Raw genomic sequence first — 22,482 nt, forward strand, 5'->3', positions numbered from 1 at the left:
AAAAGGAATTAGGGATCACCCAGAGTCGCCATTAACACACACACCCACCCACCCCAACTGATGTTCGATGTTATCCAGTTCTTGAAACTGCAAAATGAATAATGCCCATGAATTGTAGAAGCCCTCCATCCATCCCCTCAGTTCAAACTTAACCTTCTCAAGAGTCAAGAATTCCAACAGATCCCCCCCGCCACGCCAGGGCACAGGGTGGAGAGGTTGCTCTTCAATCTATCAGGATCCGCCTTTGGGCGATCAACGAGGCGAAGGCTACAATATCAGCCTCCGCACCCGTTTGAACCCTGGCTGGTCCAACACTCTGAATATGGCCTCCTGGGGGCCCAGGTCCAGTTTCACGTGCATCACTTTAGAAATTACCCTAAAAACCTCCTTCCTGTAATCCTCTAGCTTTAGACAGGACCAAAACATATGAGCATGATTAGCGGGCTCCCCTTCCCCCCCAGCAACGTTCACAAACATCTTCTACTCCTTCAAAGAATCGGCTCATCCTCGCCTTCGTGAGGTGTGCTCTGTATACCACCTTCAGCTGTATCAGCCCCAACCTCGCACACGAGGTGGAGGCATTCACTCTCCGGAGCACCTCACACCAGAATTCCTCCTCCATATCCTCTCCCAACTCTTCCTCCCACTTTGCTTTGCTCCCTTCCAGTGGTGCCTTATCCTCTTCCAAAATAGCTCCGTACACCGCTGACACTACCCCCTTCTCCAGTCCCCCTGTCGTCAGCACCTCCTCCAGCAATGTGGAGGCCGGCTCCACGGGAAGCTCTGTATCTCCTTTCTGGCAAAATCTCGAACCTGCATGTATCTAAACATTTCCCCCTGCTCCAGCCCCTACTTCGCTTCCAGCTCCTTCAATCCTGCAAACTGACCCCTAAGAAACAAATCTTTTAGTGTCTTAATCTCCTTCTCCTCCCATTTCTGAAAATGTTATCCCACCTCCCTGGCTCAAATCTGTGGTTCCCCCGAATCGGCATTTCCCTTGAACCTGCCCCTAACCTGAAGTGTTGATGAAACTGCCTCCAAATTTTCAATGAAGCTATTATTACCGGACTCCCTGAGTATTTCCCCGGAGCTATCGGGAGCGGCGCTGTTGCTAGTGCTTTCAGTCCCGACCCCCTGCACAAACTTTCCTCCATTCTGAGCCACTGGGAATCAACCCCTCTGACCCAGCTGTGCACCATCTCCACATTCGCCGCCCACTAGTAATTCATCAGGTTCGGAAGACCCAAACCCCCTGCCTGCCTTCCCCTCTGTAGCAGCACCTTTCTAACTCTGGCCACACCCCCCCCCCCCCCCCCCCCCCCCCCCCCCCCCCCGATATGAACAAAGTAATCCTTCCCTCAATCTCTCTGAAAAAAGCCTTTGGCAGGAAAATCAGCAGGCATTGAAAAATAAACAGAAATCACGGCAACATGTTCATTTTAACTACCTGTACCCGACCCGCCAATGACAAAGGGAGACCATCCCACCTTGCCAGATCAGCTTTCACTCTCCCCAACAAACTAGAAATGTTGTACCTGAGGAGCCACCCCCACTCCCGGGCAACCTGCGCCCACAGGTACCCAAAGTGAGTCCCTGCCCTACGGAATGGCAGCCCCCCAACTCCTGCCCCCACCCCCGGCCGAGACACCACTAAATACTCACTCTTGTCTTGATTTAGTTTGTACCCTGAGAAAGACCCAAACACTCGAAGCAACTCCAATATTCCCCCTATTGACACACTCGGTTCCGACACATCTAACAGCAAGTCATCGTCATATAAGGACGCCCTATGCTCTATCCCCCCAACCCCTCCCCCCCGCCCCCACTATTCCTTTCCATACCCCCAAAGTCTTAATGCGATGGCCAATGGCTCAATCACAAGTGCAAACAGCAGGGGGACAAGGACATCCCTGCCTAGTCCCACGGTGGAGAGAAAAGTATCTCGAGCTGATGTTGTATGTGCGGACACGCGCCCTCGTCTCCTTATATAGTAGCTTTACCCAGTCCACAAATCTTGGTCCAATCCCAAACCGCTCCAGAACTGCCATCAAGTACCCCCATTCCACCCGGTCAAACACCTTCTCAGCGTCCAATGCCACAACTACCTCTGTTTCCTTCCCCTCTGCCGGTGCCATAACCACGTTCAATACCTTTCTAATGTTTGAAAAGAGTTGCCTCCCTCTCACGAACACGTCTGATCTTCACCTATCACCTTCGGGAGGTACTCCTCTAGTCTACCCGCCAGTACCTTCGCCAATACTTTTACGTCCACATCCAGAAGTGATATGGGCCGATACGGCCCACACTCCGTCGGATCCTTATCTTTTTTTAGCAACAGGGAAATCGATGCCTGCCCCAACGTTTGCAGCAACACCCCCTTCCCTATCGCCTCTTCAAACATCCCCACAATCAGGGGTACCAGCTTATCCTTGAATTTTTATAATATTCCACCGGAAACCTATCCGGCCCTGGAACCTTTCCCGACTGCATCTCCAAATCGCATCGTTTATCTCCTGCTCCACTCTCGCTCCTTCTAATGTAGCCCTGTCCCGCTCCCCTAACCTCGGGTGCTCCAACCTATCTAGAAATTCCTGCATCTCACTGTCTCCCCCAGGTGGCTCTGACCTGTACAACCCTCTGTACAACCTCAAAAACCTTGTTAATCAGATCCGGAGCCATCACCAATTTCCCTGCCCTCTCCCTCACCCGAACAATTTCCCTTACCGCTGCCTCCCTCCGGAGCCGACCTGCTAACATATCTCCATGTTCGGAAACTGCACCCCTTGCTCGTCTCAGTTGGCGCACCGCCTTCCTGGTTGATAGTCGGTCAAAGCTCGTCTGTAATTCCTTCCTCTTTTCCAGCTTTGCTGGGTCCCCATCTTCTGCATAACTCTGCTCTAACTCCAACATCTCATCTATTACCCTCTGCCGCTCCAACCTTTCCTCTTTGTCCACTCTCGTCTTAAACAAAATCAGCTCACCCCTCACCACCGCCTTTAGAGCCTCCCAGACAACTGCCTTCGACACCTCACCCATATAGTTGACACCTACATATTCCTCAATTACCTTTTCAATTTTGTCACAGAACCCTTGGTCCCCCAAAAGTCCCACATCTAATTTCCACCCGGGCCTCTGCGCTACCCCCTTCTCCAGCACCATATCCACCCAATGTGGAGCATGATCTGACGCTGCAATTGGCGAGTATTCCGACCCCTTAACCCCAGCCAGCAAAGCCTTCACCACGAAAAGGTCGATCCGCGAATATACCCTATGGACTGCTGAGAAAAACTAGTACTTCCCTCGGGTGCAGAAACCTCCAAGGGTCCAGCGAGCGCGGCCGTGACCTGTCCAACCGTGGCTCCTGCAGCAAGTTCCAGTCCCGCCCACTATCAGTTCGTGTGTGTCCAAGTCGGGGATGGCCCCAAACAACTTATTCACGAATCCCACATCGACCCAATTGAGACCATATACACTTACCAGCGCCACTAACCTCCCCTCCAGTGCCCCTGTCACAATCACATATCTACCCCCCTGATCTGCCACCACCTTCTCTATCTGGAAGCGTACTCTTTTGCTGACCATTACCGCTACCATCAAGCCCTTCCGTCAAATCCAGAGTGAATCACTTGACTAACCCAGCCCTTTTTAAGTCTCACCTGGTCCTTCACCCTCAAGTGAGTCTCCTGCAGCAATGCTACATCGGCTTTCAAACTTTTAAGATGCACAAGCACCCTTGACCTCTTGACTGGACCTCTTAACCCCCTCACGTTCTACATGACTATCCTAACTGGGGGTCTCTCACCCCTCCCCCCACCCTGCTTATCCACCATCATCATGTCACCGGGCCCTGCCCCATGAGCCTGACCCGCCCCTATCCATTATTAACATTGAACCCCTTCCCTCCCTTCCAAAACCCCCCCTACATTTCCTCTCGAAAAAACACCTCCCAGCATCAACCCCTTCCCCTCCCCTCGCTCGTCTCGTAGGCCCATTGAAACCTGCTAAACAGGCTCCAATGTCCGCAGCACTCCTCTCACCTCACCTCCGTTCACTAGCCGACTTTAGTTAGCTAGCGCGGGTGGCTACCCCCGGCAAGGTATACCGCCCTTCCCACCAGTCCCAGAGAAAGAAAAAAACAAAAACACCAATCCAACCCATACAAATCACTAAAATAAGGTATAACCGTCGCAACACAGAATGCCAATCAACCCAACCAATAACTTGAACTCTGTAACAATGCGAAGAGAAGTAAATTACAATACACATCAGTAAAAAGAAAGTTATAGAATTTATACATTATCCAGCTCCCCAATCAGTCCACAGTCTCTCTTCCAGCTCCGCTCCTCACGTCTGTCCCAAGCCTTCTGCCCTCACGAACGCCTCAGCCGCCTCCGCTGTCTCGAAATATAAGTCTCTGGCATCATACATTACCCTCAGCTTCGCCGGGTATACCATACCAAATCACACCCCCTTTTTGTACTGTTCCACCTTTACTCGCCCGGACGTCGCTCGTCTTTTTGTCATCTCCACCGTCAAGTCCTGGTAGATCCGAACTCCAGCACCATCCCACTGCGCCTCGCTCTTCTGCTTCGCCCAGCTGAACACCTTCTCCTTTATGCAGTACTTATGGAAGCAGATAATTACTGCTCTTGGCGGCTCATTCACTTTGGGCTTCGGCCTTAATGACCGATGAGCTTGGTCCAGCTCATACCAGGAGGGGTTCTCACCGTCCTCCATCAACTCCACCAATTCTTAGCGAAGTACTCTGTTGGGCTTGGGCCCTCTGTCCCTTCACGCAAGCCAACAATTTTGAGATTGTGCCGCCTTGAGCAGTTCTCCAAGTCCTCGAGCTTTGCTCGGAGTCCTCTGTTGACTTCCACCACCCTCCGCAGCTCGTCCCCCATCGAGGTGAACTGGTCGCTGTGCTGCGACACGGCCTTCTCCACTTCCTTCATCTTCTCGCCCTGCTCTCTCACCTCGGCCGATGTCTTTGCCACAGTTACCCTCACCTGGGCGATTGCTGCCTCCACCAATGACTTCAATGCGACCGCCATCTCCTTCCTCAAAGCCTCCATGTGCCTCGCAAACTGCGTTTCCAGCTCCACCGCCATCTTCAATCTATTTTTTATAGAAAAACAAAAAAATTCTTCCTTCAAAAAAAGAAAAAAAAATTTCACCAAGTTTCTTTAAAACCTCTTTCTCCTCTTTTTTTGTATTCCTCCAGAATTTCCCTAGGACCAGACTTCAGTCTTCTTACAACATTCTAGGCGGGAGCCACCCGATGTGGGACATCTCACCTACATCGCTCCCTGGCTTCGGGCCTGCCGCCTCAACCTCCGTTTGGCTCCACCCCGCTGCTCCGACCTGCGCGCGCGCTGGGCCTGACGCCTCAGCACCAGCCGCCCAACACCCGCGCGAGGTTCCTCGGCAGCTTACGATGCCCGGAACAGCCCCAAAGGCCAATAATAATTGGGGAGGAGAGCGAAGAATCGGGGAAACCCCCGAAAGCACTGCAAATCGGGGCCACCGGCGGGAGCTCCTCTCAATGCGGCCGCCCCGCTCGAAACCACCGGAAGACCCCTATGACATTTAGTTTAATAACTGCCTCAACCATTTCAAATTCTTTGCAATAAAATATGGGCGCAATTCTCCGTGGTCACGAAAATTCGGAGAATAGCGGGCGGCGTAAATTTTTACGGACACGCTGTTCCGACGCCCTCCCGCTATTCTCCACCCCCCCCCCCCCCACGCCCGCCTCCCGACACGAATCGCTGCCTGCCATTTTTTTACGGCGAGCAACTATTCACCCCTGGCCGATGGGCCGATTTCCAAGGCCTTTACGGCCGTTTTTATGTTCGTAAACACACCTGGTCTGACCGTTCGTAAAAACGGCCGTAAAGTCCCGATCTGGGGAATCATGGCACCGATTGGCACGGCCGTACCACGGAGTTGTACAATCCGCGCATGCGCGGCTGACGTCATCTGACGCGTCAGCCGTCGCTATCTCTGGCTAGCGGGCTTAACGAAATTCGTTAAGCCCACGATGCCGGAGTTCACGGCCGCGCGGTACTAGCCCCGACCGGGGAGCTGAATCAGTTCCCGGTCGGGGGGGGGGGCGGAGGCTGGCGTCAAACCCGCCCATTTTTGACGCCAGCTTCCCGAGTCTTCGTGACGCGGGAGAATCGCGCCCTATATATTTTCACTTTAACACAACGATCAATAAAATAATTTTTTTACTTGAACACAATGGTTCTATTGCCTTTCTGTAAATAGGGGAAGGGGGAGGTGATGGGAGGAGGGGAAGGGAGGGAGGGGAGGGAAGGGAGGTGGAGGCAGGGGGGAGAAGGGAGGGTTCAATGTCTAAATGCAGCTACTGCCAGGCACACCAAACTGCTGTAGGATTCTGAATTTAACTTTAATCTTGAATCTAACAGGAGTTAAACCTCATAGAGGGCAGCACGGTAGCACAGTGGTTAGCATTGTTGCTTCACAGCGCCAGGATCCCAGGTTCGATTCTCGGTTTGGGTCACTGACTGTGCAGAGTCTGCACGTTCTTCCCATGCCTTCGTAGGTTTCCTCCGGGTGCTCCGGTTTCCTCCCAAAGTCCCGAAAGACGTGGGGTGGAATTCTCCGCTCCCGGGAAAAATCGGGAGGGCCGTCCTGAAATCGGCCGAGTTTCACGACGGCCTTGGAGGCCGCTCCTCGCCCCCTATTCTCCCCTCCCGGCGGGGCTAGGAGCGGTGCTCCGTAACACTCGGCCGCGAGGACGTCGCGCCAAGAATGATGCGGCCGGCGCACCTAATGACGTCAGCCGCGCATGCGCAGGTTGGCCGGCTCCAACCCGCGCATGCGCGGCTGACGTCATGACGCTGACGGCACGAATCCGCGCATGCGCGGTGGCCGTCTTTCCCCTCAGCCGCCCCGCAAGACGTGGTGGCTTGATCTTGCAGGGCGGCGGAGGGGAAATAGTGCATCTGATTTGGACGCCGGCCTGACGATCGGTGGGCACCGATCGCGGGCCTGTCCCCTCCCGAGCACAGTCGTGGTGCTCTTTCCTTTCTAGGCCACCTACAAGCCCCAAACGGGCTTCTCACTCCCGTTTCACAATGGCAGCAACCAGGTGTGTTTGCCGCTGTCGTGAAACGCCCTGGAACGGCAGGCCGCTCGGCCCATCCGGGTCGGAGAATCGCCGTTTGCCGTAAAACGGCGAGCGGCGATTCTTCCAAGCCGGCGGGGGGGGGGGGGGGGGGGGGGGGGGGGGGGGGGGGGGGGGGGGGGGGGGGGGGAGAATTGCGGGGGGCGCCAGGGGGTCGTGAAATTTGTCGGGAGGCCCTCCCGCGATTTTCCCACCCGGCATGGGGAGCGGAGAATCGTGCCTGTGCTGTTCGATGAATTGGACATTCTGTATTCTCCCTCAGTGTACCCGAATAGGCGCCGGAATGTGACAACTAGGGGATTTTCACAGTAACTTCATTCCAGTGTTAAAGTCAGCCTACTTGTGACAATAATAAAGATTATTATTATTATTATTGTATTAAATATCAGAGAATGGAATGGCCACTGGTGCCCGGTATGATATGGACACCATAGTTATGTTTCTTCACAGCTTTACTGCTAAGCTGCTTCTTAAGTGGACATATTGGGATTTTCAGTTATTTTTGCGAGTTATTTTGCCTTCTTGAAAAATTACTTTACTTTCTTTGATTCTTTCCATCTCCATCGTGTCCTGACTATATTGCAGGCACTTATTCATCTTGGTTTGCATGCTGGATATCCAGGAATGGACCAAACAGACTCAAACAAAAAGAAAGGGCTCCATGCTAATCTAGAACTGAAAGCAACACTTCATTGGTCTTATCTCAATTGGCATGAGAAACCAGAAGATTGGCTTGGCAAGGAAAAGCAATCAGCAGCGATAAGTGGGTAAGTGTTTCTATTTAGGGGCAGCGTTAAGTGCAATGCTTGAGTGGCCTGTTGTTGACTGCTGTTTACAAAGTTTGGAAAATAACTCGTGATGAATTACAAAAATAATTTGCCTCCCCTCAGACACTTGAGGGAAAGATTCAGTTGTGTTGCATTTAGTGCTGTCTCCCCGGATTAAGTGAGCAATGAAGGAAGGCAGACAAATTTGGGAGAGATTCACAACATCTGAAACATGCGGCATAATGGCCTGACTGCCCAATTCTTCATTAGTGAGCTTCAGTCGCACACTGGCTCCATTACAATGATGCCCATCGGAACCCCCGGCTTCACCAATCAGTCATGGGGAACGTACCTTGCAAATCCTCTCCCCGCACTCTGTCCAAAAATGGATATGCCTGAAATTCTGGGGTTTTAAAATAATCTTGTCCAAAAATGGAGTGGGACAAGAACTTGGAGTGGGGCAAGAACTTCAAAATGATCAAGGGTACTTTTAAAATGTTATAATTCCGCAGAGTGGGAAAAAGAGAAGTAAAAGACGATAATCAGACTTTTTAGGAGCTGATCGCCTGAATGATGGAATTTCAATCAAACTTACGGATTCATGTTCTGAAACAGAAATGTAAAAGGAACAGTAATGTAACAAAAATGAACCTGGGGTAGCACAGTGGTTAGCACTGTTGCTCCACAGCGCCAGGATTCAAGGTTCAATTCCTGGCTTGGCCACTGTGTGGAGTCTGCACCTTCCCTCTGTGTCTGCGTGTGTTTCCTCCGGGTGCTTAGGTTCCCTCCCACAAGTCCTGAAAGACATGCTTGTTAGGTGAATTGGACATTCTGAATTCTCCCTCTGTGTACCCGAAAAGGGAGGATGGCGACTAGGGGCTTTTCACAGTAACTTCATTGCAGTGTTAATGTAAGCCTACTTTGTGACAATAATACAGATTATTATTATTATGTCTACTTGTGGTGTCCATGTACATGTTACTTTGAACATGGGAATACCTTTTCATAATAACTCACACCCTCCTCCTCTAAGTATATTTTATAACCTAAGAAATAGACCTGAAAATAGGTCAATTATTACAATTTGATAGCCATTCAGATAAAACACCAACCACGTGGACTGCAGGCAGCTCACTACCACCTTTTCAAGGGCAATTAGGAATGGGCAATAAATGTTGACCAAGCCACGATGCCTGCATCCCATGTGTGCAAGTGCTGGGTTCCAATCACTGGCAACCACTGACCGCAATGTTTTATCGAACACAAACTAATCGATGTGGCAATGTCCTTGAGCCATACTGTCAAACCCTGACACCATGTAGATGTGCTGGGTTCCAATCACTGATGAGCAAGGATTTATAACAACAGTAGTTTATTTAGTACTCTGAGCAGTTCTTTCATGTTTCATTCTGCCCGTGCTCCGGGCAGAATTCCCACGCTTCCAACACATTATGCTTTAAGTAGCGTCAACATCACGTGACTACTCGGTCTACATGTGGAAGTATAAATTAAAATAGAAGTCAGAATTGATGGCCTTCTTAGGAATTGCATTGGCTGACCATGTCTTTGCCATCACCCTGTGGATATGTCCACAATCATCGCTCAGACAGGTGAAAGATACATCACGTAGCTTTTCTTGACTCAAGAGTAAAGTGTTAAATACGTTTTGTCAGAATGTGTACAATACTACACAAAACATTTGTACTAATGTCAGGCATCTAAGCTGAAAAATCTCTGTTTGAACCAACAATCCAGAAGCTGCGCAGCCCCAGAAAGGTCAACGATTGAGGGACAAGTGCGCGTCTATTTTTTGAAATGTCACGAGTTGAAAGAGGAATTGTCTCCAAGATCCATGAGGGGGTTTTCAGCCACCTCAGCACTAAACAGATCAAAATGTAGGGATGCAGAAAGAGATGACCTTTAAAATGTTTCGGTGTTTCCAATTCATTGGCCACTTACGTTTTGGTGGCACCCAGAGGGGGATTATTTCAGCAGCACACTTTAGTCATTGTTAAAGATTAACCATCTTTGTGGGAAATGTATCCAGTGATCTTTTTGTCTGTCCTGGTTCTATGGGCATGAGCCCCAATGAGTGCTCCATCATTGTGATGAAAATTAAGTGGTCTCCTTTGCACTCCCAAAGCAACATTGTTTTGTCAAACTTCGCTTCACTGAACGAATGTCCTTTTAACTTTGTCTATCTTGCAATTGAAACTTTTAGTTAGCAGTGGCTCTAACAGAACCATTCTTGCATTTAAAACCAAAGTCTGATCTTAAAGGACAATCTTCAATGAACATTCCAGACTGTGCCCACATTTTCAGAGTTGACCATTGAACAAAATCCTCTTCATCCTCTTTGAATTCTCTGCCTTTACCTTTTAGAATGATCAAAAAGGACATTTCAATAACGTGATAAATTACTGCAGTGAGGGCCAAAGGGTACGCTTTAATTCATTAAATTGTAGGGAGAGTTAAAAAATTCAAAACAGGTCAAAAAAGGAAGAGTAGAATATGTGGTGCGTGTTATAGTGTTGAATTATTACCTTGTACAAGTATATTGATCCATTAATCAATGGGTTTACAGTTTTGTTGCCGAGTAATGTAAGTATCATATTGCAAGCAAAACAATATCAATGATTCATTTTATATGATAGCCATATTCAAGGTCCATGAAATAGCTCAGTACAGGGGGAAAAAAATATATGTTTCACTTATTGTCTCATTGTTTATCTGGTGAATTGTATCCGGTGTTGAAACATGAACTCCTATCATTTAAACATTCGTCCTGATTGATGGTATAAATTCCATGCCTCTCATAATCCTATAAAGATTGATGGAATGTAACTAGTCAGGGGTGAATTGAATTTACTAAAAAGCTTTCAGTACATCGTTAAGTTTTATTAATCGTGCAGATTTATGTGTAAACCTTAGTTTTGCTTATCACTTGTCAACTTCCCACAAAGTCAGCTTTGAATTCTTGTTGCTCTGCCCGTCTCACCTAATACAAGTCCACTTTTCTCCAATGTGGAGATGATAGAGATTTGAAAAAAAAGTGGCTTTTGTAATCTTCACTAATTTTCACAAATTTTCACAAATTTTCACAAATAAAATTGAACGCGAGCATTTCCTCGGTCCAAACTGGTTTACTGTGCGGAAGGAGGCCATTTGTGCTTGTGTTGGCGGTTTGCTGTATAATCCAAAACAAATCCCCCTGCCTCATTCTCTCCTCACAGCCATTTATTGTCCCCTGTTTCAAATGTTCATCCAAGTATCCCTTAAAATATGCATTAGTGCTCGCTTCAATCACCAGCATGGTCCTTAAAGGCTGCATAATCTCGATGCTCCGTGTCTGCCCCCCTTATTCATTGCACAAAAATGAGCCTACATAGGGAATATATGATGAGATTTGTGCGCTTGATTCTACAACCTCTGGTGAAGCCAGTTCATTAATCCACTGGCGTGGGATGAAAGCCTCTGAGCAGAGGTCACAGGGATCACCAGGATTAATTATTCACCCTTATTCCGCTATTTATGTAACATGAAAAATCATACTGGCTGCTGAAAAAAAGGATAGGATTTTAATTTCTCATGCTAAATGTTACCTGAGTTAAAAAGGGACATGTTTATGTTTCACAGTTGGCGGAATGTTCTCAATTTATTTTATACTGATGAATTTTAAATCACTCGCCCCCACAAAATCAGTGCAAAACTAGCCTTCTTCAATACCTAACTCCCACAGACTATCAAATGTCTATCTCATACAAATATCTGTTAAGATCGAGAAATTGTTGGCTCTTCCGTTTTCTGCAGAGCTCTCATGTAACTGCAGAGAAAGCGAAGGTATTAGTCGTCGTTGATTCAAATTTGGCATTATTATAATTCTGAACAGATCCCCAGGCTTTTGCGAAGATCCAGTTAGGGACCAGTAATGTTTTGTTCAATGTAGACAAAGTTTGAAATTCAAGACACTAGCAGCACGGTAGCATTGTGGATAGCACAATCGCTTCACAGCTCCAGGGTCCCAGGTTCGATTCCGGCTTGGGTCACTGTAAGTGCGGAGTCTGCACATCCTCCCCGTGTGCGTGTGGGTTTCCTCCGGGTGCTCCGGTTTCCTCCCACAGTCCAAAGATGTGCAGGTTAGGTGGATTGGCCAAGATAAATTGCCCTTAGTGTCCAAAATTGCCCTTAGTGTTGGGTGGAGTTACTGGGTTATGGGGATAAGGTGGAAGTGTTAACCTTGGGTAGGGTGCTCTTTCCAGGAGCCGGTGCAGACTCGATGGGCCGAATGGCCTCCTTCTGCACTGTAAATTCTATGAAAAAAAACAAAAAAACAAAATAAAATCTCAGGATTCCACAGGTTTTGAACAAGCAGAAATAAACTTAAGTATACAATTTAGGGTCATAGAGTTTTACAACATGGAAAGAGTACCTTTGGCCCATCACATCCACACGAATCATCAATATCTGACTATTCTAATCCCATTTTCCAGCATTTGGTCCGTAACCTTGTATGTTGTGGAGTTTCAAATGTTCATCTAAATATTTCTTAAATGTTGTAAAGGTTCCCGCCTCGACCACCCTTTCAGGATAGGGAATTCCAGATTGAAACCACCCTCTGGGTGAAAAGGCTTTTCCTCACATCTCCTCTAAATATCCTGTCTATTACTCTAAATCTATGCCTCCTATTTATTGATCCCCTCCAAACGAGGAAAAGTACCTTCCTATCCACCCTATCTATGTCCTTCATAATTGTACATACCCCAATCAGGTCAGCCCTCAGCCTTCTCTGCTCCAAGGAAACAACCACAGCCTGGCCAGTCACGCTTGATAACTGGAACTCTCCAGCCCAGGCAACATTCTGGTGAATCTTCTCTGCACCTTCTCCAGTGCAATCATTTCCTTTCTATAGTGTGGTTACCATCACTGTATTCAGTACTCCAACTAGGACCTAACCAGCGTTTTGTACGGCTCCAACATAACATACCTGCGATTATATTCAATAAGAAGTCTTACAACGCCAGGTTAAAGTCCAACAGGTTTGTTTTGAATCATTAGCTTTCGGAGCACAGCTCCTTCCTCAGGTGAATGAAGAGGTGGGTTCTACAACCACATATATTGAAAAATTCAATGATGCAAGATGACACTTTGAATGCGAGTCTTTGCAGGTAATTAAGTCTTTACAGGTCCAGATGGTGTGACTGGAGAGAGGGATAATCACAGATTAAAGAGGTGTAAATTGTCTCAAACCAGGATAGTTAGTAGAATTTCGCAAGCCCAGGCCAGATGGTGGGGGATGAATGTAATGCATGAGGCTGTACTCATGCATGCGGAACTTGGCTATCAGTTTCTGCTCGACGATTCTACATTGCTGCGCGTCCTGAATGCTGCCTTGGAGAAGGCTTACCCGAAGATCAGAGGCTGAATGCCTTTCACTGCTGAAGTGTTCCCTGACTGGAAGGTAACATTCCTACCTGGCGATTGTCACGCGATGTCTGTTCATCTATTGTCGCAGCGTCTTCATAGTCTCACTAATGTACCACGCCTCGGGACATCCTTTCTTGCAGCGTATGAGGTAGACAACATTGACCCAGTCGCACGGGTATGTACCACGTACCTGGTGGGTGGTGTTCTCATGTGTAATTGTGGTACCCATGTCGATAATCTGGCACATCTTGCAGAGATTGCCATGGCAGGGTTGTGAGGTGTCGTGGTCACTGTTCTCCTGAAGGCTGGGCAATTTGCTGCAAACAATGGTCTGTTTGAGGTTGCGCGGTTGTTTGAAGGCAGGTAGTGGGGGTGTGGGGATGGCCTTGACAAGATGTTCATCTTCATCGATGACATGTTGAAGACTGCGAAGAGGATGTTGTAGTTTCTCTGCTCCGGGGAAGTACTGGAGGACGAAGGGTACTCTGTTGGTTGTGTCCCATGTTTGTCTTCTGAGGAGGTCGGTGCGGTTTTGTGCTGTGGCGCGTTGGAACTGTCGATCGCAGAGTCGAGTGCCATATCCTCGGGATTTGAAAAAAGAGTGAAAGTTTGAATATTACATGAAACAAGCAGTGGGATTTGTTTTTTCCATCCATAAATGCTGCTTTTCCCACCCGCCACTGTATTTTGCCAAAAACAGGAAAAACTCCATAGGGAACTGTTGCTTTACTTCTTAATCTGTCTCTTAATGCCTTCAACGGCCCTGGGTCACTGTCTGTGTGGAATTTGCACATTCTCCCTGTGTCTGTGTGGGTTTCACCCCCACAAACCAAAGGTGTGCAGGTTAGCTGGATTTGCCATGCTAAATTGCCCTTAATTGGAAAAAAAATAATTGAGTACTCTAAGTTTATTTACAAAAACTTTTGTTTGGCATGAGGATGTTAATTCCATTAAAGGAACTAGCGTGGATAGAATGCAATGATCACTCGTGAGTATGATTGTCCACCTAAGATACCCTGTGTTACTGGTCATGTGTTCTTTGCATCCTTGCGTGGCTGATGAGCCCGATCCTGGAGCTGCATCTTCAAACACTCACTTGGCAGGAGTTTCCAAAAGGTGGGATTGGTCCTGGACGCGAAGTCACGCTCCAAATCGAGGCCTCCTCTTGCTGCTTTCAGACATTAAGCTTGTCAATTAACAATTGTCAAAACACTCCCCTTCCCTCCTCGTTTCCCTCCTTCCCTACTCTTTCCCTCCCTACCCTTCGCTCCCTTCGCTCCCTCTTCCCTTCCTTTCCCTCACTCCCCTACCCCCTCTTCCTTTCCTCCCTCCCTCTCCCCTCCCAAAAATAGATGGAACTATTGTGTTTAAGTGAGAAATATATTTTATTGCAAGAAATTTGTAAAAGTTGAGGTTGTTTTATGTGATTGCTCAGCTGATAAAGTTAAACATTAAGTTAAATGTTAACTGGTTTCAAAGTTTTGTATTTATAAAATTATTTTGTTAATAAATGTTTTCTATTAATCATTACAAGCTTCTACAAATGTCTTACTGAAACATCAGATCATAACATTTAACTGAGATAATTAGAAATGAATAAGATAATTGAAGTAATCAAGGCAGAAAAATATTTAACACGAGTAACATGATGGCACACTAGTTAGAACTGCTGCCTCACAACACCAGGGACTAGTTCAATTTGGACTTGGGTAACGGTCTTGGGTGTGTTTGTACATTCTCCCCGTTTCTGCATGTGTTTCTGAGAACCATGGGATAGAACCATTGGATTCCTACAGTGCAGAAGGAGGCCATTCAGCCCATCAAGTCTGCACCAACCCTCTGAAAGAGTATCCTACCTGGATCCACTCCCCCGCCCTATCCCCAGGACCTAGCCTGTACAACCCTGGACACTAAGGGGTAACTTAGCATGGCCAATCCACCTAACCTGTACATCTTTGAACTGTGGGAGGACAGCAGAGCACTCAGAGGAAACCCATTCCCACATGGGGAGAAAGTGCAAACTCCACGCAGACAGTCACCCAAAGCCGGAATTGAAATGAAATGAAAATCACTTATTGTCACGAGTAGGCTTCAAATGAAGTTACTGTGAAAAGCCCCTAGTCGCCACATTCCGGCGCCTGTTCCAGGAGGCTGTTACGGGAATTGAACCGTGCTGCTGGCCTGCCTTAGTCTGCTTTCAAAGCCAGCAATTTAGCCCTGTGCTAAACAGCCCCTGTTTACCCAGCTCCCTGTGCTCTGTGAGGCAGCAGAGCTAACCACTATGCCACCATGCCGCCGAGTTTCCTTCAGGTGCTTTGGTATCCTCCCATAGTCCAAAGATATGCAGGTTAGGTGAATTAGCTTTGCTAAATTGCCCCTTGGTTTCCAAAGGTTAGGTTGGGATATGGCGATAGGGTGGGGTGTGGGCCTGGGTAGGGTGCTGTTTCGGAGCATCAGTATAGACTTGATGGGCTGAGTGGTTTTCTTCTGCTCTGCAGTGACTGATCAAAAAAAAAATCAGATGTTACAAGGACTGTGGCAGCAAAAAGCCCTGGGGTACTTTTAAAATCTTATGATGTGCAGATGCCGACGCTGGACTGGGGTGGGCCCAGTAAAAAGTCTCACAACAGCAGATTAAAGTCCAACAGATTTATTTGAAATCACTAGCTTTCCAAGCTCTGCTCCTTCATCAGATGACTTCACCTGATGAAGGAGCAGCGTTCTGAAAGCTTGTGATTTCAAATAAACCTGTTGGATGTTAAAATCTTATGACCATAATCTAAATTAAAACATACGAACATTTTTAAGCATGCCACACAGTAAAATGATATAAGAATATTGTGCAGATTTAAATAGTTTCAAGATTTAAAACAAATAACAAAGCCTCTGTTCACTTATAAATAATCACCTTTAATCATAAAAAAATAAAATTACTTTAAAAGAATTAACAATAGTAATGCCTGTTTAAAAGAAAGAGCAAAAAAATCTCTTTAAAAAAGTCTGCATACCTTTAAAGCATTTGTTAAAAAGTTACCTGTTGTTTTCTATCTAAATCTGTTGTTTAAATGCCTGCCCTCAATAGGCGTTCCCAAGCTGGCCACATCATCGGGGGTGGGGCTGCACTCCTCCTGCGCCGCGCTGGAGCCTGCGCAGACCACTGGCTGCCAAAGGGAAAGGAAGGTTGGACGTGTCATCGGAGCGCAGATAAATGCGCACATTTCTCTTTTAAAATCGGGGGCCCGTGGCTTCCCGCCTCTAACAGGAAGCTATGGGTCATAATTATTGTAATATTAGAATATCTTTGTGCTGTGTAGGATTCCAGCCAGTGAAGTTTCCCCCCCCGCCCCCCCCCCCCCCCCCACCAAATCCTAATGACCTCGGTTTTGCTAGTGCTCCTGATTCACACTGGGTCAAATGCTGCTTTGATGTCAAGGACAATGAGTTTCACCTCTCCTTTTAAATTCAGCACTGTAAAGCTGTAATGAGAAGGCTGGAGTTGAGTGATTCTGGTGTAACCCAAGATGAGCGTCAGTGAGCAGATTATTGCTGAGCAAAGCCATTTGATACCACTGTCATTGACACTTTCCATCACTTTGCTAGTGATTGAAAATAGACTAATGGGGAGATAATTGGCCGGCTTGGATTGATCCTGGTTTTTGTGGGCAAGACCTTCCTGGTCACATTGTCAAGTTCTGGAATAACTGGAACATTTTGGACAATTGTCGGCAACACGTTTTAGGAAAATAGTAAAATTGGAAAAGGGTAGCTTACCAGGAGTGAGGGGTTTCAGTGAAGGGAGTGGGCTTGTATAGTTTGGAATGCGTTGTTTGGACAGAGTTACAAGGTGACCTCATGGAGGCTTTCAAGGTAATGAATGGATTTGATACAGTGGGCAAGGAAAAAAATACACCCTCTGATGAGAGGATCAATAAATAACTAGAGCCATTGATGTAAAATCATTAATAAAAGATCTGGAGGGGAGATAAAGGGATTTGTTTCACTCAGAGTTGTCAGAATATGGAATGCTCTACCTGAAAAGATATTAGAAGTTGATTCGATCAATGCTTTTGAAAGGGAATTGGACAAGTTACTTGATGTGGAACAAAGCATGATTACTCTGCTAAAGAACTGTACAGGCATGAAAGGCCAATTGTGGGTTTCTACTAATCAATTGCTCATTCAAACTTGAAAGTATTGTGACAGCACTAGAAGATGCAAGTGAATAAATGTCATTGCACCATTAGAAGTGTGAAAATCTAGGGTAGACGCTGGCGCATTTCAGGTTACAACAGAGATATTCACTGTTGGAAACATTGGAATATCAGAATGGCTCAAATGAGGTAGGCAACTGGCTGGTCAGGCTAAAGATGAGATGCCGCAAGTCATTTCTATTTGAAGAGAGGTGCAGAATTTGTCAGTAATTTCTTACTGCTTGATTTCAATGTGGTGGAGACTATGTGTAGTCCAGAAGAGCATCGGCACATTCTCTCAGCAGACATAGTCCAGCCGGAATTCCAAGGGAGTCGAGGAATGTCTTCACCCATGCCCTCAACAGTACCAATGCTCCCTCCACTCCACTCAATTGGGATTTGGCAAGAAATCTCTCAAAGGGCTGCAAATGCGAAGCAACGGGGTTCCACCTCAGTGCCATGGGACTGTCCCTTTAAGAAAGGATTTTGTCTGATCACATTGCTTCAGTGATGTCATTTTGTGGGTGGAGCTGAGCTGTGGCTGTGAGGTTTGTTTTACTTTCACTTTCAGTTTTGACTGCTATGGACTACAGACAGAGAAAATAAGGGTTTTGGTCTGCCTCCCTCTAGTTTCATTTTAACGAGCTGTTCCAGGAAAAAAACTCCATTGATTATAGATACCTGCTTTGGTAACTTAAAGAGATAGTTTGTTTTCTGGAAGGATTTAAACCTGCTGGTGAGACAGGGTCAGAATCAAATGAGAATGCAGAATGCTGGGCAACGTCCTTGAAAAGGGGTTTTTGGTTTTTGGGATTTAATTTTAGAATTGGAACAGTTAAGGGGGAATTCATTAAGTGTTTTACATAGATTACTGTAGCTGTGTGGTGTCTTTAATGTTTGTAACTGATAATAATTCTTGCTGTGTGTTTAGAATAAAGCTTGTTTTGATTAAAGTGTCTAAGCAGTCTGTTGAATCACATCTGTGCTCATCCTAGCCAAATTCAACATAAAGGTTTCAGGTCAGGTGGACTTCACAACTCCTTTGGAGTTTCTAAACCTTGGCCCATGACACCAACTTCAGGGTCCTCTGTCAAGCCTGCTCTGGAATTCTCCCCCCACCCACCCTCGCCTTGTGCAAGAACAGAATATCTGTCCAGCTATCCTTAACTGAGTAGTGTTTGAGAAGACTGTGCATTGCATTGAAGTGTTTCCTTCAGAACAATTCAATCCCTGGAGGTGAATATATTTATGGTCACCTTGAGATTGTGGGAAAGTGCACCTAGTTCTGTGCTAAAGTGTATATCCTGTGGACCATTCTGCTGTACAAAGCCCGACATCCCAACTATATATTCAGGAAGCAGGATTACCCTTCATTTAGCAGTAAGCAGCATCAGTACAAATTCAAGCAATAGAAAGTTATTCAAGCATGTATTACAATTGATTAAAGCTATTCGTTTTACATACAGTTTTATTTTTAAAAAACGGTTTCATTTATAGAAGCAAAAAATTTACTGGCTTATTGCGGTCTTCTCAGAAAAACATTCACAGTGCCAGTCTTTCCCCTCCTTTCTGTTTCCATTCAACGCCTCTTCTGATTAACGTGTTACGCTTGCCTCAATCTCATACAGTATTTAAAAGAAATCTCATTTTACTGAAATACAGCAACAAAATAAAACCACAATCAGGCACGCAGAATTAAATATTAATAAACTCAACCTGAAATCGCAGTGTATTTTTCTCACTTGCGTTACCACACCAGTCTCCAGTGGTTTACATGAACAGCAAACCACCACAGCAGTGCTACAGAAAGAAAAAAGTGCCTGAGGTTGGCTGGAGGATGACATACTACAAAATTAAAACACTCAGTGCTTCAGACAATTTATGCAAAGGCTTAAAATTTCTACTTATCAAATAGCTTGGGGAAAATTACTTTGCCGCTTCGCTGGGCTGACACAACAGCTCACAAGTAATTTTAATTCTCCCTGATTATTGTGAAAGGAACGGGCAAGTTTTTGGAAAGGAGTACTCCCATTCCCTAAAATGTCCTTAAGGCTGTTCACAGGGGCCTATTCAAAAGATTTGACACTGATTCACGTAAGGAGGTATCAAGAAGTAGGGTTTTGGAGCATCTTAAAGGAGGCAAGAGAGATAGAAAGGCAGAGAGGTTTGGGGGGGGGGGGGGTGGGGGGGGGGGGGGGGGGTGGGGGGTGGGGGGGGGGGGGGGTGGGGGGGGGGGGGGGGGGGGAATTCCAGAGATTCATGCCTAGGAAGGTGAAGAGCAAACAGCTCAGCTGCCAATGATAAAACAGTTAAAATTAGAGTTGTACAAGAAGCCAGAATTGGAAGAGTGCAGAGATCTTAGAGGGGTTGAAGGAATGGAGAAGCTTACAGACACAGGGATAGGTGAGGCCTTGGAATTATTTGGAAACAAGGATGAGAATTTAAAAATTGAACCATTATTGGAGTGGCAACCAATTAATCCCTTCAAGCACAGCAGTTATGGTTAACGTGATTAGTATAAGTTGGAATACAATAGCAGAGTTCAGATGAGTTCACGTTTAGCAGTTTAGAAAGGGTGCAAAGGTCTAAACAATCCAGAAGAGCATTATTATCTCTAAAGTCTCTGAAAACCTCATCAATATATGCAAACTGGAGTCCCAAGATGCCTATAGGAACCCAATTAAAATTTTAACCCATCCTGAATGAAACACCCATCATTGCGTCTTCACCGGTTAAAACTGTCAGGAAGATAATTACGCTTTCGTTGGTAGGGCCTTAAAGAAAATGAGGGTCTTGCACCTCGCCAAGGAAAAGCCAGATCTCTGCTGCCTCAGGTTCAAAACCCTTCCCCCACCACAACCAACAAGCAATCCCCTCAAAATCCCCCACTTTCTCTTGAAGCGGACAGCTCAGGAGGCAACTTTGGCAGGCTATCTTTGTTTGGGCCCAGGATACTACCTTGCTACTAGTGAGGTATGGGTTTTTCTCTGCTTCCAGACTTGGAATTTGACATATGAGCATCCCAAGATCAATTCTTCATCCAACATATCTGCTTCACCAGCAAAACCCAGGTGACAGGAGGGATGTAATTGAGTACTTCATTTACCCTTAGCAGAGGCTCCACCAATGCTCTAACTCAGTTGATAAATACAATTCCTCTAATAAAATCTTTCTAATATCTCCTCATATCTTTGCTGATGCAGAACTGGATCGCATTCTGTTACACATGTTTCTTTTTATATCAGTAGTTTGGGAACCATAACAGCGAGAGATGATATAAAACTATCCAAGCTGGTGTTACAGAAGATAAGCTGGAAAAAGCAAGTTTCCAATTTAAAAATTTCACTCCATCATACTTTTGCGATTTTCACAAGTAAGGTCCTCAGAAGTGTCAGATCTGTACTTTCTGAAATCACTGAGCTTCAGAAAGTGCCTCGGGGCATTTTCTGACTTTGGAAGGATGAGACCTCCACCTCTACCCATACCCAGGTCTTCCTTTGCAGGTGAGAGCTTTCTGCACTTGTGCAACCCAGAGTGGCTGCTGAAGGGGTCTCGGCCAGCTGCTGCAGCACATCTAGCAGAATGTACATACTGTAGTCATGTTGCATCTGTGGGGAAAGAAGTGAATGTTCAAGGTGGTGGGTGGTCAGTGTGCCAATCAAGTGGACTGCCTTGTTCTCAAGTTTCTTGAGTGTTGTCAGCCTTGCGCTCATCCAGGCAATTGGAGAGTAATCCACCACACACCTGACTTGTACCTTATGGGAAGCATGAGGATTTGGGGAGTCAGGAGGTGATTGACTCGTCTTTACAGAGATTAATGTCTCACTCTTCAAGCCACTTGCTAGATTTGTATAATTATAAATTCTATCTTAAAATAGCATGATTTTCCAAATGTTGTAAGTGATGATGGCATTTTGGCCAAAGATGGGGCAGTGGCTAATTTGATCATGGGGGATAATTGAGTGGGGTTTGGGGTTGTTTTGTGGGACTGAGAGATGGTGGGGTCCAGGTAGGTAGTTGAGAGCGGGTTTGGGGGAGTGGGGCAGGGGGAGGGGATTGGTCAATGATTGGAGGGATGGTCATGTCGGGTTTGGGGGCTGCCAGGTCAGGTCAAGTCAGGGGCTAGTCGGGTTGCGTCAGGGAGTAGGTAGGTCGGTGGGGGGATGGTTGGGTTGGATTGGGGGGGGGGGTCAGGTCGAGCTAGCTGGTAGGAGTAGCTGCGTTAGGTTGATGGTGCAGTCAGGTCGGGTTAAATCGGGCGGGTGGTCAGGTTGTTGGGGGGTTAGGTTGGGTCAGTTCAGGGAGTAGTTGGTGGGGATGGGGGCGGGTTAGCAAGTGTAATCAGGGAGTAGGCAGGTTTCAGTTCATAGTTACCCAAATGTTAGATTGACACTCTGCTCCTTTTTATTTACCTTAAACTAAAGCAAGGATAATCCAGGGACTACAGGCCGGTGAGCCTTACATCAGTGGTAGGGAAATTACTGGAGAGAATTCTTCAAGACAGGACCTACTTCCATTTTGAAGCAAATGGTCGTATTAGCGAGAGGCAGCACAGTTTTGTGAAGGGGAGGTTGTGTCTCACTAACTTGATAGAGTTTTTCGCGGAGGTCACAAAGATGATTGATGCAGGTAGAGCAGTGGATGTTATCTATATGGACTTCAGTAAGGCCTTTGACAAGGTCCCTCATGGCAGACTGGTACAAAAGGTGAAGTCACACGGGATCAGGGGTGAGCTGGCAAGATCGATACAGAACTGGCTAGGTCATAGAAGGCTGAGAGTAGCAATAGAAGGGTGCTTTTCTGATTGGAGGGCTGTGACTAGTGGTGTTCCACAGGGATCAGTGCTGGGACTTTTGCTGTTCATAGTATATATAAACAATTTGGAGGAAAATGTAACTGGTCCGATTAGTAAGTTTGCGGACGACACAAAGGTTAGTGGAATTGC

The 22,482-nt window shown here is 46.6% G+C and overlaps 1 long non-coding RNA gene across 1 annotated transcript; it reads right to left on the reverse strand.

Annotated features, from left to right (window-relative positions):
- Positions 1–9,310: 9,310 nt before the first annotated feature.
- Positions 9,311–13,035, reverse strand: LOC119970968. Its single transcript, XR_005461703.1, has 3 exons — positions 12,683–13,035; positions 12,160–12,233; positions 9,311–10,298 (listed from the first exon to the last, which is right to left on the reverse strand). It is a non-coding gene; the product is annotated as an uncharacterized LOC119970968 (long non-coding RNA).
- Positions 13,036–22,482: the final 9,447 nt, after the last annotated feature.

The sequence above is a fragment of the Scyliorhinus canicula genome, chromosome 9 (genome assembly GCF_902713615.1).
Source record: "Scyliorhinus canicula chromosome 9, sScyCan1.1, whole genome shotgun sequence".
Taxonomy (NCBI): domain Eukaryota; kingdom Metazoa; phylum Chordata; class Chondrichthyes; order Carcharhiniformes; family Scyliorhinidae; genus Scyliorhinus; species Scyliorhinus canicula.